Genomic DNA, 15,647 nt, shown 5'->3' with positions numbered 1-15,647 from the left:
GTGGGATGACGTCACACGTGACCTTATTCAAGCCTAACGAAAACCAGTCCACAATCTCCGCCATTATAGCGCCACCGCCCCAACAAATACTTACGATATTTGCTCGCCGGACAAGCCACTTTATTCAGTGTATTAACAAGGAGACAATGGCGACGTTTCAACGGGTGAAAAGAGGGCCGGGACAATGCCGGCCAGTGTTGCAAAAGTGATCGTTCTGATAAGGGACGCTTATGGAAAATAATAGAACGAAAAACTGAGACTTGCACCGAGGCCCTGCGTGCTTTGTCCAGAAAGTCCACAACCATGAAAGAAGTTGATTGAATCCAGTCCAAAAAGGGCGCAAAAACTATCGCAGAAGATAGAAACCTATGCTTTAGCTAATGCAACCCCAAATAACACATCAAAACAACAAAATAGTACAAAGAATGTGGCACAATGGAGTAGCAGGTGGATGCAGACGGGGAAGGAGACAGTGGGTTCCAATCGAAACAGATTTTTAAACATCCACTAGCTAGGATTGTGGTGACCTTAGGAAATGTATTTACTTTTATCGCCTCCTTATTCCGGATTGTCAATCGGTCATAGCCAAGCAATTTAGCGAGGGTAGCACTCTTCAAATTTCTTGATAATCCCAGACTTTGTTTCCATGGTTCTTATGTTTTTGACTTTTGCATTAACATCACTGCAACTCTTGCCGAATACAGTGCAAAACAGTATTGGATAACCCACTCACAAAGTCTTCACGGAGCATACGAGATACTAAACTAAATGAAAAGAAAGGTATTGTGGGAAGGAGTTCAGCCAATAACATACCTGCATTTTCATAATGCCGTGACACAAACCGTCAGTCTGTCTACAAACCTCAGTTTACGCTAGGCAAGCTTTTCGACCCTGACTTACTCCTGTTTTGGCTCCCGTCTGTCCCCGGCTTCGACCCGTTTTCTGATCGCGACCACGTTTTTTGCTCTCCTGCCCCGGCTACTGGCAATGGTTTTTCCGCTCCCGACACCGCCATCGCTCACCACGGAAGTGCCACTTTCACGTTCAGAGCGACCTGCTTCCCGGGACCAGCCGTCACCGGATCGTGGGTGCAATCCTTTCTCTTCTTCCCAATAAAACTGAGAGAAACGTACGCAAGTGGGTCCTGTCTCTGTTCTGGCATTGACAGACGGGGAAGGAGACGGTGGGTTCCAATCAAAACAGCGTCAATGCCACTCTTGCCGAATACGGTACAAAAATATAGGATTGTATAACTAACTCACAAAGTCTTCAAGGAGCCAACGACATACTAAACTAAATGAAAAGAAAGGCATTGTGGGAAGGAGTTGAGCCAATACCAATAGCACAGCAACCTCTTATACAATGTCAACCAATGGCAGACAGCCATCTTAGAGACGTAAATCGTCATAAGCACAAACACCGCAACGTTTTTAGGCAAACAAAATAATTTGTTCATGATGTAGTATAGTGGAGAAATTTCTTGAAAGAAGGACAAAAAAACCCTACTATTCCACATTGTAAAGTGATAATGTCATCAGGCAGGGACGCCGTATCCCGAGGGTTGACTCTATTAGTGTCACGGTTGCCATGGCGCCCACTTGGCCCCGCCCGTGAGGCCCCGGCTGCAGCTTGTTGACAGATTGGCTTCCCAACTATTTAATCCCTGTCCTGTCAATCAACATTTGTCAGTCCGTCTGCGAATCTCTGTTTGTTCAAGGCAAGCCTTTTTCAACCCTGACCAGTTCCTGTCCCGTTTTGGTCCCGTTTGTCTCCAGCTACAACCCGTTTTGATCCCAATCACATCTGCTCTCCCATCTTGGCTTACGACTCGTTTCCGACCCCGATCACGTCTGCTCTCCCGTTGTGGCTTACGACTTGCTTCCGACCACGTTTTTGCTCTCCTGTCCCGGCTTCCGACCCGTTTTTCCGTCCCCGACACAGCCATCACTCGCCACGGAAGATACACTTCCGTGTTCGAATCACAAGCCGAGTACGAGAGCGAACACCGGATCGTGGGCGCACCCCTTCCTTGTTCCTTTAATAAAACTTGTGGCAAACGTTACGGGAGTGGGTCCTGTTTCCGTCCTGGTCCTGACAATTAGCTCCAAAAATACTTGTAAGCAGCTAGGGAGACTAAAAAAAATTTCCCCATTAAGTCAAGTCATGTTTATTTGTATAACCCTTAATCACAAGAAGTCTCAAAGGGCTGTTTTTTGTGTTATCTCCATAGTAGTATTTTTGGAGTATTTCCATAGTAGCATCTCTGTAGTATTTTTGGAGTATTTCTGTAGTATTTTTGTAGTATTTGCATAGTAGTATTTTTGTAGCATTTCTTTAGTATTTTTGTAGTATTTCCATAGTAGCATCTCTGTAGTATTTCCATAGAAGTATTTTATGGCATTTCTGTAGTATTTTTGTAGCATTTTTGTAGTATTTGCATAGTAGTATTTTTGTAGCATTTCCGTAGTATTTTTGTAGTATTTCCATAGTGGTATTTTTGGAGCATTTCTGTCATATTTTGTATTATTTCCATCGTGGTATTTATTTCTGTACTATTTTTGTAGTATTTCCATAGTAGCATCTCTGTAGTATTTTTGGAGTATTTCCATAGAAGTATTTTTATGGCATTTCTGTAGCATTTCTGTAGCATTTTTTATAGTGTTTCCATAGAAGTATTTTTGTAGCATTTCCGTAGTATTTTTGGAGTATTTCCTTATGGGTATTTTTGGAGCATTTCTGTCATATTTTTGTATTATTTCCATCGTAGTATTTATTTCTGTACTATTTTTGTAGTATTTCCATAGTAGCATCTCTGTAGTATTTTTGGAGTTTCTCCATAGAAGTATTTTTATGGCATTTCTGTAGCATTTTATAGTGTTTCCATAGTAGTATTTTTATAGTGTTTCCATAGTAGTATTTTTGTAGTATTTCTGTAGTACTTTTGGAGTATTCCCATAGTGGTAATTTTGGAGCATTTCTGTCATATTTTTGCATTATTTCCATCGTAGTATTTTTGTAGTATTTTTGTAGTATTTCCATGAAGTATTTTTATGGCATTTCTGTAGCATTTCTGTAGAATTTTATAGTGTTTCCATAGTAGTATTTTTGTAGCATTTCCGTAGTATTTTTGGAGTATTTCCATAGTGGCATTTTTGGAGCATTTCTGTCATATTTTTGTTTTATTTCCATCGTAGTATTTCTGTAGTATTTCCATAGTAGTATTTTGTGGCATTTCTGTAGTATTTTTGTAGTATTTCCATAGTAATATTTTTGGTGCATTTCTGTTATATTTCTGTATTAATTCCAGAGTAGTATTTCTGTAGAACTTTGGTAATATTTCTGTAGTATTTCTGTATTTTTGTATTATTTCCATAAAAGTCAAGCACATGATCAAACTAATTTGATTGATTGGCCGCAAAAAAATCAACTTTCATAATTGAATGTTACGTGCTAATTATCAAACAAATCATAATTGTTGATTAAAAAAAAAAATCATTTTTGAAAAGATTTATTTTTAATGAATAAAACTTCAAATAAATGCGCATAGTGGGCTTTTTTTTCTTTTTATATCAATCCGAAAAATCGAATTCCAAAATACATTAAAAAAAAAATACCAACGAAGAAGATGAGCTCAATCTCAATAAGGCCATGTCGTGATTTTCAGGTCGCGTAAGTCATTTTTAGTGCTTTGCGTTACCGTCTGAGAACTCGTCCTCATTAAAGTCCCGGCTAACTGGAACCTCTCCCGAGTGACTTCGGGCCGGTGCTGAAGAAGCTCCATTACGTGAAAATACCTCATTTTTTTTCAAAACATTGGAAGAATTCTCCGATACTGAACAGTACATATGGATCAGGAAACGAAATCACTTATTCTGTCAGGACCAGAACGGAAACAGAACCCACTTGCATTACGTTTTTCTCTGTTTTATTGGGCATGGGAAGCAGGTCGCTTCTGTGGCGAGCTATGGCGGTGTCGGGAACGGAAAAAAACGGGTCAGTAGCCAGGACAGGAGAGCAAAAACGTGGTATGGGTCAGAAACCAGTCGAAAGCCAGGAGAGGAGAGAAGACGTGGTCAGGATCAAAATACGGGTCGAAACCGGGGAAGAGACAGGGGCAAAAACAGGAGTGAGTCAGGGTCGAAAAGGCTTGCATAGAGTAAACTGAGACAGGACCCACTTGCGTTACGTTTCTCTCAGTTTTATCGGGCACGGGAAGCAGGTCGCTCTGAAGGCGGAAGTGGCACTTCCGTGGCGAGCTATGGCGGTGTCGGGAACGGAAAAAAACGGGTCAGTAGCCAGGACAGGAGAGCAAAAACGTGGTCTGGGTCAGAAACGAGTCAAAAGCCAGGAGAGGAGAGAAGACGTGGTCAGGATCAAAATACGGGTCGAAACCGGGGAAGAGACAGGGGCAAAAACAGGAGTGAGTCAGGGTCGAAAAGGCTTGCATAGAGTAAACTGAGACAGGACCCACTTGCGTTACGTTTCTCTCAGTTTTATCGGGCACGGGAAGCAGGTCGCTCTGAAGGCGGAAGTGGCACTTCCGTGGCGAGCTATGGCGGTGTCGGGAACGGAAAAAAACGGGTCAGTAGCCAGGACAGGAGAGCAAAAACGTGGTCTGGGTCAGAAACGAGTCGAAAGCCAGGAGAGGAGCGTAGACGTGGTCAGGATCAAAATACGGGTCGAAACCGGGGAACAGACAGGGGCAAAAACAGGAGTGATTCAGGGTCGAAAAGGCTTGCCTAGAGTAAACAGGTTCGCAGACGGACTGACCACAGGTGACAGGTCAAAGTGGGTTTAAATAGGGACAGGGCTAAGCAAAAATCAGTTTATCTTGGACACAGGAGGCTTCTGGAAATGAACGTTCTCCAAAACAATGTCTTGTTCTGTTTTATTGATTTTGCCTGCAAAAATAGTAAATATGTCATGATTATTGATGTGACTCGGCTGTGCCCGCTCATTTGGCGCCAACTGCCGCGGGTTCTGATTGGCTCCCTGTCAGTATTTGAACCCAGTCCTGTCAATCCCCTGTTGTCAGTCCGTCTGCGAACCTCAGTGAATACTAGGCAAGCCTTTTTCGACCCTGACTCCCACCTGTCCCGTTTTTGCTCCCGTCTGTCTCCAGCTACGAACCATTTTGATCCTGACCACGTCTGCTTTTATGATACATTGAAAAGACATAATTTGGGGGACAAAATTGGGACACACCCGTGCCTGCTCCTTTGGCGCCAACTGCCTCGGACTCTGATTGGCTCCCTGTCACTAGTTAAACCCACATCTGTCACATCTGTCAGTCTGTCTGCAAACCTCAGTTTACTCTAGGCAAGCTTTTTCGACCCTGACTCACTCCTGTTTTTGCTCCCGTCTGTTTCCCGGCTTCGACCCGTTTTTTTAAACTTGACCACGTTTTTTGCTCTGCTGTCCCGGCTACTGACCCATTTTTTTCCGTTTCCGACACCGCCATCGCTCGCCACGGAAGTGCCACTTCCGCGTTCAGAGCGACCTGTCTCTTTCTCTCTCTGTGTCTTTTAACCTCTTTTGCTCTAACTTCCTTTTGTCTTTCTCTCTTCCTACCCTTCGCGCTTTCTTTTCTCTTTTCTCTCCTTCTGTCTATTTTTCTTTGGATTTCTTTCTTCCTCTGCCTTTCTTTTCCCCCCTCTCTCACGACTTTTTATCTGTTGTTTCTCCCTCTCTCTCCCTCTCTCTCTTTTTCTTTCTCTGTCCCACCCTCTCTCCTTTTCAATCCCTCCTTCTCTTATTTCTTGATCTCTCTTTTTCTTTCTCTTTTGTTTGTTCTATCGTGTGGCCCCCGAGTTTAAATGAGTTTGACACCCCTGCCTTAACACAACGACGACTATTCTTGGAATCGATCTGCTCCACTTTGAAGATGGTAAACACAATCTCATTTCAGACGTCTAAAAAAAATCAGACTGGTCCAGATTTCGACGTCCAAAAGACGTCCAGCGCTGGGTGGGAAGACCCCCCCCCCCCTCTTCATCATCCTCATCCTCCATGTTTTGATTCCGATCGGGCGAAGGCCCGACGCACATCACCCGATGACTTGTCATCTTTGATTGGGCGTCGGAGGCAATTATCTGCGGCTAATATCAACAGGAGGCTGGCCGTTTGCAAGGGGGGGTCGTTAGGGAGGGGAGGGGGGCATGCCAGGGGCTGTTTGTGCGGTCAGCTCCGCAGTGCATCCATCCCCAGCTGCTGCAACGACAGCCGCTGCAAAAACATCAACCCGGACGTGCAATCGAGGGGACCCCCCACCCCAGAAACACTCAACTCCATCAACTGCAGCGCACGCCATTGAAACGCAACAGAAATGATTAAAAAAAGCGTGCTCACCGGAGAGGAGGTGGGATGATGGTGGCGTCGGGGTGGGGGGGGGATTTAAAACTACTCCATCGGCGACTGTTCCCCGGGTTTTCTTCTCTTTTTAACGGGAAGAAAATGACAGGACGGAAATAAAAGCTGAGGGAGAGGGAGAAGGAATAAAGGAATGAAGGAATAGCGGTTCCCGTCCCTCGCGAGTCGGGATGTGGCGTGCGTACATACGCCCGTGACGAAAGCCGCGTCTAGATGGCGCTAATAGCATGTATTGCTTCCTGTTTAGTTATTTCAAAATAAATGTGCATTGATACAAGGGGCGAAAACAAGACTACAATATTGCAAAAAAAATGTATATTAACACTTATTACATCTCAAAATTATAATTCAAAGACACAATTAAAATAATATTGAACCTCTTAAAATACTCTCTATGACATGTTGTGCATTTACTTTTTAAAGTAACACCGTTTCCGGTGGGCTGACGTAGTTGTAGCTAGAGAGGGATGATTTTAAGTGACAGTTGATTCGACCAATTAAAAACTACAACAGAGAGAAAAGCCCGCCCTTTTCTGTTCTCCACCCTGCCCTGTTATCAACTTTGATCTTTAATCTATATATTTGCAAACAGTAAGAAATATATTTAGCGTAAATAAGCGCTAAAAGGCTTAAGATAGCATATTGTGATTTTACTTTTAAAAATTACACCGTCTCCGGTGCGTCGACGTAGAGTGCTAGGATTGCAGATTTAATGTGACAGTTGATTCGACCAATCAGGAACTACAACAGGCAAGCCACCCCGCCTTTTTGTTGCCTAGACATTAAGTTTGCGATATCACGTCAAGATGTATTTAGATGGATTAAAACACATTAATTGCAAGTATTCACAAGTGAGAGCATTTTTAAGCCCTAAAAACATAACGTGACGCATTGTGCCTGTATTCATTTCAATATCGTCAAGCCGAGTGGGCTGACTTAATCCGTGCCAGAAACGGCATGTTTTGAGTGACAGTTAATTGGGCCAATCAAAAACGGCAACAGGAAAAACAACCCCGCCCTTTTTGCTGTATCCTCCTTTTCCGGGTCTGCCCTGATATTACGTTTGTGATATCACGTAAATGTGTATAGTTGGATAAATATTCTACGATAATGGGAACAAAAAAAGATAATATTCGAGCGAAAGAAAAACTTTTTGTTCCATGTTGCGCTTCTACTTTCTTTCTAAATAACGCCGTCTCCGGTTGGCTAACGTTGTCGGTGCTGGCGATGTCAGATTGTGAATGACAGTTGTTTCAGCCAATCAAAGACTGAGCCAGGAAGCTCTTACTTTTAAAAATAACGCCGTATCCAGTTGGCTGGCGAGGGATGCCAGATTTTAGGTGACAATTTGTTTGGCCAATCAAAAACTATAACAGCAAGGAGGCCCCGCCTTCCTTCTTAACCGCTCTCTTCTATGCCCTGGTTTGATGTAATTTGCATCAGAGAGATTTGAAGCCTATTTTATGATATTAGATTTTATAAATCATTTCATTTTTATTATTGTAATTATATTTATGTTAGATAAAAGACAATGGCTTATCCGTGTTTGTTTGGCAAAGTGTAATGGTTAAATAATGTATGACTGACACAAGTATTTTAATGATAAATCACAATTTATGTTTTAGCAAATTTATTTAGTATTAAATAAAACAAAACGACTTTTAAAACCCTTTTGAGCTGTTGGAATGAAAAATTAATAATGAATAATTTTGAGTGACATTGAAAAAGAATATAAATTATTCTATATTTTAAAAAAAAGTAATCAATAATTTTCTAATAATTTTTTGTTGTTGTTGTTTTGTTCTTATTAAAAATAAAAAACCTCCATTTGTGTGTGTGTGTGTGGGGGGGGGGGGGCTAAGGACTGGTCCATCTTTGTTGTTCGAATTGAGAAGAAAAGTTGAGTTAGTTCACATTTTTTGTACCTCTAGTATAGTAAGCTTTGTACTTCTTACAGCGCTTGACTGAAATACCTCCCACAATGCCTTTCTTTATCTTCATTCAGTTCAAAATCTTGTGTGCTGGCTTTGTACGTCAGTAATAGAATATGATGATTGGCTGTGAGTGCCGAGGCTTGCAGTGGTGCTAAAGTGAGAAGCAAAAACATGATAACCATGGAAATGAAGCAATTAAGAAATAGAAAAAGGAACGCGAATGGCTAGCCTTGCTAGGTTGCATGGCCGAAATCTATCGATGATCGGGACAGTCATAAAGAAGGGGTCATTAAACCAAGTAAATATCCTGAGGTGTATGACAATCCGCAAGTGAAAGTTTTAAATTTGTTTTCCCTTTTAATGTGGGGCAGCATTAGCTCAGGTAGAGCGCTCGTCTTGGGATCAAGAGGTCGCAGGTTCGATTCCCGGCTCCTCCGTGTTATATGTCGAAGTGTCCTTTGGGCAAGACACTGAATCTCTAATAACCCCAATAAGCAGGTAGGCGCATGGCTGACTCCCTATTGGTGTGAGAGTGTGTGTGTGAATGGGTAAGTGTGAAGCACATTGTAAAGCGCTTTGGGAGGTCTTCATTGACCTGAAAAGCACTATAGAAATGCAGAACATTTACCATGTGCACTTGCAATCCCCAACCCCCTCTACATCCACCTGCTACTCTGCTGTACCGGCTCAATTCTTGTCACCCCAAAGATAAATAAAAAAGATTTTTCTTTCTACATGTAAATACATAAGTAGAATTGTATTTAATCATATACACATATATTACACTTAAGTAGTATTTATTTTAATTCTTATCTGGAGAACCGGGGGGTTGGGACGGCATTCGCTAATTCTCATAGGTTTTAATCCCCCATTCGGCAATATCTCTTTGCAATCTCAACTTGAGAACGGATATGTGGCGGATCATTGGGTCTACTGCATATTCTTGGAACGCAGTCCTTGTTTTGTGTGTGTTTTGGGACATTTGCACACGGGGGCATGTTTATTTTCCCTAACAGAAGAACTAAGTGTACTCCATCGAAGACGGCCGAAGTGACCGGTTTGGACGTAAGTGGCGGGAGAGGTCTGGATGGAGGTTGTGGCTTGGCCTTCTTTTGAAGTCCTTTAGCTTTTTCTCACTGGCCATCTTCTCCCCGCATAATGGTGTGCCGGCTCCTCCCATGGGCGTGCCAAGGAAGCCCCCCGGGCTTCACAATCTCATCCACGAGCGCCTTGATGTCTGGCTTCCCAAAACAACATCGCCTCCACGAGTCCTGTTATCAAAATTCCCTAGACAAAATATTCTGCATTTCGAACAGCCTGCCCTGACCTTGTACATTGAACTAATGCCCACTCAGTGAAAATCTTCATTGCATTATGAGTCAATCGTATATCGTCAGTCCGTCAGCGAACCTCTGTTGTTACAAGGCAAGCATTTTGACCCTGACTCCCGCCTGTCCCGTCTTTCCACCCATCTGTTCCCCATCTCTCCGTTTGTCTCCGGCTCCGACCTGTTTTCGATCCCGACCACGTTTGCTCTCCTGTTCCGGCTATCGACCTGTTTTTCTGTCCTTGAAACCGCCATCTCCCGCTACGGTATATATGATTTCTTGTATATATCACGGTTTATACTGGCTGAATAAAAAAATAAATACAAAATACAATACAAGTATCAAATCCTTTATAGTCAATTGTATAAAATCCTTTACCTCTGATTGATAAATGCTCATTTCTACACATCTCTGTTCTATTGCAAGGTTTCCTGAGGTCCTAGCGTGCTTCAGACTCCTCCTGCAGAATTCAATTTGATGTGAATCAGCAGTGCGGGTGTCTAACTCTCCCCCTCCTCCATCTTTTTCGGACTTTACATATTCATACGGCGTTGCGGCGTGAAAACGGCAGCTTGGGCTTTTCATGTCATCACGATAGCGCCACAATGAAGCGCGGCCTAGTTGAGGACGGAGGGGAGGGCGCGCTAAAGTCACGCTAATCCTCCCCTGCGCTTACTCACAGCGGCTGCCATTTTGGACTTGTTGCCATGGTGATGTGGGTCAGGTCGTGGGGGCCGCCGCAGCTGGTCGGAGTCAGAAGGCCCACGAGGTCGGGCGGCCGTGTGAACCCATTAGATGTGGGTCACTTGGGAAGCTGCAGCTGCGGACACCGGATAAGATGATGTTATGCGAGGAAAGGGAAGTCTAAATGTTTAACTTCAGAAAAAAAAGAATGGTTTCCTGCAAGGCCGTACTGTTGGCATAGACCGAGGGGACGTGTCCCCACCAATATTGAGCAATCCTAGCTTTGTCCCCACCAATATTAGTTCTCATTATCTCATCTCATTAGCTGCACCGCTTATCCTCAGTAGGGTTGCAGGGGTGCTGGAGCCCATCCCAGCAATCATCGGGCAGTGGGCAGGGGACACCCTGAACTGGTTGCCAGCCAATCGGAGGGAACACAGGGACAGACAACTCGCTCGCTCATTCACACCTAGGGACAATTTGGACCGGCCAATTCACCTGAAAATGCATGTTTTTGGAATGTGGGAGGAAAACGGAGTGCCCGGAGGAAACCCACGCAAGCACGGGGAGAAGATACAAACTCCGCACAGGAAGTCCGGTAGCTGGATTTGAACCCACACAGGAGGTTCCCAAGACCTTAGAACTGTGCCGCACACGCGCTAACCACTGCACCGCCGTGCTTAAAAAATGCGCTATTAGGTGCAATACAGTGGGACCTCGGTTATGGCGGTTAATGGGGACCAAAACCACCGCAAAAAGTGAAAATCTGCGAAGTAGTGACGCCCCTTCAAAAAAAAAAAACCTTTGCAGTACACCCCCCCTGTATACAGTACAATACAGTACACCATATGGAATACGGTTAGAGGGAGAGAAGCTGCATGAGGTGGCGTAATGGATATTGTCGGGCTACGCTAGCGTAGCTATTTCCTGCTTTCAATTTGTCCAATAAACTCACTTTTTCGGTAATTGTTAGCATCTTTCGCTTTTTCTTCGGTTCACAAGCTGCACCAAGGGATGAAGAGCGTTTAGGAGCCATCACGAGGACTTCACAAAACTTTAATAGACAAAGGCTACAGTAACGGCGAGAAGCGTACTGTATTGTGCTGTACGGTATACCTACGAGATATGCGTGGCATACTGTAGTGAATGGGCCAATGGGGAGTCGAGTATTCAGCGAGTGCTGGCCAATGAGCTTGCGTTTATGGCCCTGACGCTTAGCGTATACGTGCATTTCTTTGTGTTTTCAAATTTTGTAAAATGATGCAATTACTAATTCTAATTGAATATTTTGTTTTCAAATTTTGTAAAATATTGTAATTTCTAATTTTAATGTAATATTTTTCATTATTATTAATTTCTTAATTTTTTTTTATTGATTTTTTTTTTTTAACTATTACAGGCCTCTGAACCCGCGAACGTCGAAGCGTGAAGTAGCGAGGTCCCACTGTATAGTACTTAACTCTATTTTATCTTTGTACTGTTTTACATTGTACTGTTTACTTTATTGACTTCCTTTCCATACATTTGTGCAAATGGAAGACTTTTTGTCAGGACCAGGACAGGAAACAGAACCCACTCGCGTAACGTTACTCACAGTTTATTGGGGAGAAGAGGAATGAGCGCACACTCGATCCGAGGAACATTGGTCGCGGGAGTAGATTGATCGGAACGAGGAAGTGGTCAAAATCAAACAGATTGGGGCAGGAACAAAAGACAGGCAAAAACGGAGATCCGCAGGGCTTGCCAAAACAAGAGCAAAAACAAAGGCAAAAACGGGGATTCTCAGGGCTTGACGTGTCAAAACAGAGTTTAGCAGACGCTCCGACAAAAGGCGACTCACAAGACAGCGTTTAAGTAGTCAGGGAGCAATCTGTCAACGCGTTTCAGCCGGTGTCCATGGGCGGGGCCATTTAGGCGCAGTTGCAACCGTGACAGAACCTGGCGCCACCCGGCGGGGACCAATTGGGCGCCATGGCAACCGTGACATTTTTCAGTGGTCACAATGACTCGTTAAGAGTTTTGAGTGCAATATCCCGGTTGGGTATAGTTTTGATTTCAGATCTGAATACTTAAAAGTAAACACTTTTGTTTTTCTATTTTTGAGTCTATATATTGCAGATTTTTGCCAACTGGAGTACAACCGGAATCTCGTTGGAGAAATACAATTGTCACGACCAGAACGGAATCAGGACCCAAATGCGTGGCGTTAACCACAAGTTTATGGATAGAAAAAGGAAGGGCAGCGCCCGTGATCCGGTGCTCGCTGGACGCAGGAAGCAAGGCGCTCATGCAATCGGATCGTGATCCGAATAGGGAAGTGGATCTTCCATAGCGGGAGATGGCGGTGTAAGGACGGAAAAACAGGTCGATAGCCTGGGGCAAAAAATGGTCGGGATCAAAAACGGATTGTAAGCCGGGACGGGAGAGCAAACGAGGTCGGGATCAAAAACAGGTTGGAGCCGGAGACAAACGGAGAGATCAGGAACGGACGGGTGGAAAAATTGGTGCAAAAACGGGACAGGCGGGTGTCAGGGTCAAAATGCTTTCCTTGTAACAACAGAGGTTCGCCGACGGACCGACAACTTGAGAGTGATAGGACTGGGCTTAAAAAAGGACAGGGAACCAATCAGGTAGTTCGCAATGATCATTAAGGCGATTCTAATTCTGATACCAACAATGCAAAGACCAAACCTATACCCTTAGTTTCCTGACTCTAAATACTCCCCCAATAGAGTCTGATCTCGTACAAAGTCTTCACAATCCCAAATCAACTGTCGACAAAAACTCAAAATTTGGGTCAAAAATGGAAATGACTTGGGTCAATTTAATCAGACTATTTGTCAGGCGTGGTCGCAGAAACAGATCCCTTAAATGTGGAAACAGACTTTAAAAAAGGATTTATTTACAGACAAATCATCTCTTTTATACAGAAACAGAACATAAATTTACTAACTTTCAGAGTTCAAAAACTTGAAAGCTAAACTACCAAAACCCGCAAAGTCAGTTGAAACACTAACTATAGAGGTCGCTGGTTCGCGCCTCGGCCGAGTCATACCTAAGACTTATAACATTGGTAAAAATGGCGGCGCCCTCTGTTGGCTGCGGTTGCATCGGCTCGCTACAACGGGTCAGGTGTATCGACATTTCGTTCTGTGTACATTGTTACAAAGAATGACAATACAAAGGAAATTATTATTATTATTATTATTATTATCTTGAAGAACAAAACAGAACAAAACATTGAAGAATGACGCAAGACATTTCCCACTTGAGCACGGCGGCGCAGTGGTTAGCGCTTGTGCGGCACAGTTCATGTCATGGGAACCTGTCGTGGGTTCAAATCCAGCTCCAGACTTTCTGTGCGGAGTTTGTATGTTCTCCCCGTGCTTGCGTGGGTTTCCTCCGGGCACTCCGGTTTCCTCCCACGTTCCAAAAACATTCATTTCAGGTGAATTGGCCGGTCCAGATTGTCCCTAGGTGTGAATGAGCGAGTGAGTTGTCTGTCCCCGTGTGCCCTGCGATTGGCTGGCAACCAGTTCAGGGTGTCCCCTGCCCACTGCCCGAAGATGGCTGGGATGGGCTCCAGCCCCCCCCCCGCGACCCTAATGAGGATAAGCGGTACGGCTAATGAGATGAGATGAGATTTCCCACTTGAGGACAAAAAGAGTGTGTCATGATCACTAACTGGCCTAAACTGAACACAAAATGAAATAAATTCAATGCAGAAGATGTTGGGACACTAACTCTAGATGAAAAAAAGGAAGACATCAAGATAACTTGATGTTATGCTTGTAAACGGAAGTCAGATGTTCATTAAAAATGTACGCCGTTAGAAAAAAAAAAGAAAGGTTTCCTGGCTATAAATAATGCCCTAAATGAGTCTGAACTCAAATTAACTTTCTGAAAATACTAAAAATGGGGTGAAAAATGGACTGATCCATTGCAGGGATGGGTGATGGCCAAATGAAGCCCCATATAGCAATGAAGCCCTGGAGGGAAATGCTTCACACTTATAGGGGTTTCAAGATGATTCATTTCCTCGACTATGCCATCATGTGGATCAAAAATATTTTATATATATGTTATACATATGTATATATACATATGAGTGTTTTCACATAGATTGTTCTATGTTACTTTGTCTATATGTGTTTTTGTACAATAACTAAAAATGTGAAATAAGGAGTAAGTATTAAGTCCTTGTAGATTTTTATTTCCTCAATTCGATGTCAGACGTTTTTTCTAAAGTCCATTTGCGTTTCGAACTGCGCTCGAACCTAGCGAATCCTTTCATAAACCAATCACGTGGTACACCCGCTTCGCGGGGCTTCAAACTCACGGTTCATGAACCACTCATCCAAATTACTGGGCACACACACTTCAGGGATTTAAACAATAATCAGGGTTGGTTCAGAATGTAATGACACCATTTTGGGGGGGCGTGGCCGGAAAAGCAGATCCCACAAAATAAGATTTTAGTAAAAGATTGATTTAAGGAAAAGGAATGGATATTGGATAATGTACAGCACATATACATTAAGAGTGTTGTCGCACAGGCCTGATTAAAACCCTCGCTGGCTCTTTCTGTCCAAAAGGTTTCGGAACCCTAGACAAAAGTTACTATTATATAAATGAAACATCACCTTTTCTATTTACTGAATAATTAAAATAATACGAGAAAACAACGGGCAAACTACGGCCTGTGGGCCACATCTGACCCGCCAAAAATAGTCAAAATATAATGACAATATATATATAATAGTAAATAAAGTGTCATAATTGCCGTTTGGAATCACCTGTGCCCGCTCATTTGGCGCCAACCGCTGCGGGTTCTGATTGGTTCCCTGTCCCTACTTAAACCCAGTCCTGTCAATCCCCAGTTGTCAGTCCGTCAACGAACCTCTGCCCCGCAAGACGTGGGTTTTGATGCTTTCCTGTTGGTATTCCCTGTCCGGTATTGTTCCTGTCTATTTTTGTCCTGTTTATTATTCTCTCCAGTTTTCGTTCCCGTCTAGTTTGTCCTGTTTATTTTCGATATCCTGTTTCATTATCTATTCTGTCTGTCCGCTATCGACCCCATCTGTCCAATATCAACTCGGGCAATTGGTATCGATCTTGTCAGCCTCTGGCTTCCTATCCTTCCACGCCAGACTGCTGCCTAACGTGCATGACTCCCCATTTCCTGTAAAATGAGAGGCTTGTGTGAGTAACATCACGCGTTTGGGTCCTCATCCTGTTCTGGTACATGACATACAGTGCTACCGACAAACACATTTTTATAGGCCAGCTTTCGTCCTTTTGTGTGTCTGCAACAAAAATACTACTACAAAAA

General features: G+C 43.4%; 1 protein-coding gene and 1 long non-coding RNA gene across 2 annotated transcripts in view; both read right to left on the bottom strand.

Annotated features, from left to right (window-relative positions):
- The window catches only part of LOC148352239 (tyrosine-protein kinase fyna), a 48,500-nt gene extending 41,930 nt beyond the window's left edge, over positions 1–6,570 (bottom strand). The window contains exon 1 of the mRNA XM_088355180.1: positions 6,349–6,570. The gene's annotated coding sequence lies outside the window, so the exon portion shown is untranslated. The remainder of the gene's footprint in view (positions 1–6,348) is intronic.
- Positions 6,571–10,335: 3,765 nt separating this feature from the next.
- Positions 10,336–15,647, bottom strand: part of LOC148352234 (uncharacterized) — a 130,924-nt gene continuing 125,612 nt past the window's right edge. Inside the window, exon 4 of the long non-coding RNA XR_015852892.1 lies at positions 10,336–10,451. This is a non-coding gene — a long non-coding RNA (uncharacterized LOC148352234). The remainder of the gene's footprint in view (positions 10,452–15,647) is intronic.

The sequence above is a fragment of the Urocampus carinirostris genome, chromosome 15, assembly GCF_059441175.1.
Source record: "Urocampus carinirostris isolate Australia breed hairy pipefish chromosome 15, RoL_Ucar_1.0, whole genome shotgun sequence".
NCBI classification, from domain to species: Eukaryota; Metazoa; Chordata; class Actinopteri; order Syngnathiformes; family Syngnathidae; genus Urocampus; species Urocampus carinirostris.
This window is presented reverse-complemented; position numbering and strand designations above follow the sequence as displayed.